A 2,883-nucleotide genomic window follows, 5' to 3' on the forward strand; every position below is an offset into this window, starting at 1 on the left:
AATAAAAGAATAATGAATAATTGGCTATGACTGATTGAAAAATAAAACTTTGGTCATGATTAAATAACTCTTTTTGTATGTCTTTGTTACAGTATCATTAAACGGTTATAGGCCCTTTTAAAAATGTTGATAAATTTGGGGATTATTTCATAAATAAATTGACTATTTTTTGTACTATAAGTTTTAGAACATAACTACAGCAGCAATATATTTAAACTAAAAGTGCAAAAACTCAGAACTGTGAATAAAATATCAATAATCAGTAATATAAATCTAATAAAGTATTAATTTGTCATTTCAGAAATTATTTCATCCATTTGGACATCATTTATGTGATAATTACTGATAAATAAATCATTCAGTAAACACTTCAATGTATGGCAACACTGTAATATGAACTGGAAAGCTTGTGATCATCCTTACTCCCGTATAAATGTACAGAAAAATAGAGAAAACATTTTTTTTCAGATAATTTATTGTAAATATACACTCCAAAAACATTGCTTTGAAGGACAAAGAGATAAAATTTCCTTTCATTTCTTTTCTCCTCATTTTTTTCCTTTTTTCTTTTTTTTTTCTTTCTTTTTCTCTTTTTCCCCCTTCTTCCTCCTCCTTCCTTTTCTTCCCCCCCCTTAACAGACTATTGTTCCCCAGCTTGGCGCAATCGGTTAGCGCGTTCGGCTGTTAACCGAAAGGTTGGTGGTTCGAGCCCACCCAGGGACGTGTGAAATGCCGGAGTTTTGCACGCGCGTCAGGTGTCCACTAACGCCTATGCCATTCTTAGGGTTGCGAGGCACAGCTTTCTCAGGGCGTTTATCTTGTGCACCTTCAATAAGCTGGCTTGTTTTAAAAGAACTCAGCGGCGGGCATTTGGTGAACATTTTCACCAGCTCGAGTAGTTTGCTGTGGCATGTGGATGCCTTCTTTACTGATGATCTGTCTCTCTGGAGGCTTGTTGAGAAAGATAGTCTTGCTTCGTTTTGTTTCCTTTTATTGGCAGGGCTGGTTGTTGGCCCTCGTCAAAGAGGTGTCCACCGATCATAGCGTGCCGGAGCCAGAAGACTTGTTGTTTTGTCAATATGTTCTCAAGACTTTGCGGCAGGTATCAATAAACTACAGCACAATCACAGCTCGCCGCTACCCATCGTAAACAGGTTGGGCCTGTCTGTTCCGGTGGGCTCTCAGTGGTGCTAAAGCATCAAATGAAGAGGATGGGATTCGAACCCACACAAACCAAGGCGTGCCGAGCACAACGGACTAGCCTTGCATCGCCTTAACCACTCGACCACCTTTTGTTTTGCGCGGTCCTTTTGTTTAACACTCCCGATTCAGACCACCAGCTCATTAGTAGAGCGCTCAGTGAACTGGACTGAGTGTGTCAGATAGGGAAGACACACAAAAATTGCAGAGTGGGGTCCCCAGGACCGAGGATCACTGCTAAATGTACCGAACGACGAGGATGGGATTCGAACCCACGCGTGCAGAGCACAATGGATTAGCAGTCCATCGCCTTAACCACTCGGCCACCTCGTCGTATTACGTGCCGTCTTTTATTTAGCACTCCCGATTCAGATCATCAGCTCATTAGTAGAGAACTCAAAGAACTGAACTGAGTGTGTTAGATAAGGAGGACACACAAAAAGTTCAGCATGGGGTCCCCAGGACCTAGATTAAGGTCCAGTGCTAAAGGAACCGAACGACAAGGATGGGATTAGCAGTCCATCGCCTTAACCACTCGGCCTCCCCGCCCCCTTGCTGACTGAGAGAGGCCATGCTGCGGACCTTTTCAGCTGCTGCTGCTGTGCTTTCAGCAGGCTGTTTTGAGCACAGAGGGAATAGTGAATGAGCCGTCTTTTACACACCTCTAATCTGTTCCGTAGAAACACGGTGCAGCAACCCGTGCCAGGAGACTGTTTGTGCGGCAGTTTAAAGCTTACTACCACCTTGTCGGTTCACATCCACGTAGGTGCCTGCAAAGGTCACAACCGTCGCCGGCATTCTTTCGCAGAGGCAATATTGTAGCCTATGAGGTTTATCCGAGGCGCGATCATTGCTGGTTGAAAACTTTACCCAATACCCCGCCAGGATGACTTGAAATACAGTCAGCTTTGGCAATTTTTGCTAGCCTCTCTGGAGGCTTAGAGTATTGTTGAGAAAAAATAGCCTGGTTTCGTTTCTCGTCGAAAAGGTGTCTGCTGATGATTGAGCGCCAGAGCCAGAAGGCTTGTTGTTTTGTAAATATGTCCTCAAGACGGGTATCATTAAACTGCAGCGCAATTACAGCTCACCGTTACCCATCGTAAACAGGTTGGGCCTGGCTGGTCCGGTGGGCTCTCAGTGGCGCTAAAGCTTCCAGTGCATGTCGAGCACAATGTATTAGCCTTCCACCGCCTTACCCGCTGGACCACCTCGTCATCTTGCGTGGTTTCTTTGTTTAACACTCCTGAACCATGTGCATGTGGATGCCTTCTTCGTCTTTTGTTTCAGCCGCCGAGGGCCTGTTTTCCACTGAGGCCCTGTGTCAAACTCCCTATGAGACACAATCGAACGTTAGTAGTAACCTCCGATTACGGCCGAATGTGGATTCTGCTCGGACGATGGGGCACCGGTACATCCTTTGTAGCTTTGGCTTGTTAGCCAAACGCTACAGCAGTTTGCCATTTCCCATGAAATCATCCTTGATTTCCTTAAGAAAGGTGCCCCAAATTGGTGGAAAATCACATCTCAACCATACGCTGTCCAAAGCATTGACCCGCCTTCACGCGGCAAAACAGAACGTGTTGTTGGCCCGCACTGCTGGGTCAAACTGCGCTTCCCAAAAACAGATTGGGTCAAAACCGACAGAAGAAAACTCTAAGCCTGCTCTAAGCCCTACCCACGGGG

At 45.3% G+C, this 2,883-nt stretch overlaps 2 non-coding genes across 2 annotated transcripts; one reads left to right on the forward strand and one right to left on the reverse strand.

Moving 5' to 3' along the window:
- Positions 1-1,451: 1,451 nt before the first annotated feature.
- On the reverse strand, positions 1,452-1,533 carry trnas-gcu (transfer RNA serine (anticodon GCU)). The gene has a single exon. It is a non-coding gene; the product is annotated as a tRNA-Ser (tRNA).
- A 463-nt stretch (positions 1,534-1,996) lies between these two features.
- LOC141326992 (U4 spliceosomal RNA) lies at positions 1,997-2,137 on the forward strand. Its single transcript, XR_012354316.1, has one exon. It is a non-coding gene; the product is annotated as a U4 spliceosomal RNA (small nuclear RNA).
- Positions 2,138-2,883: the final 746 nt, after the last annotated feature.

Source organism: Garra rufa, chromosome 2 (assembly GCF_049309525.1).
Source record: "Garra rufa chromosome 2, GarRuf1.0, whole genome shotgun sequence".
Classification (NCBI taxonomy): domain Eukaryota; kingdom Metazoa; phylum Chordata; class Actinopteri; order Cypriniformes; family Cyprinidae; genus Garra; species Garra rufa.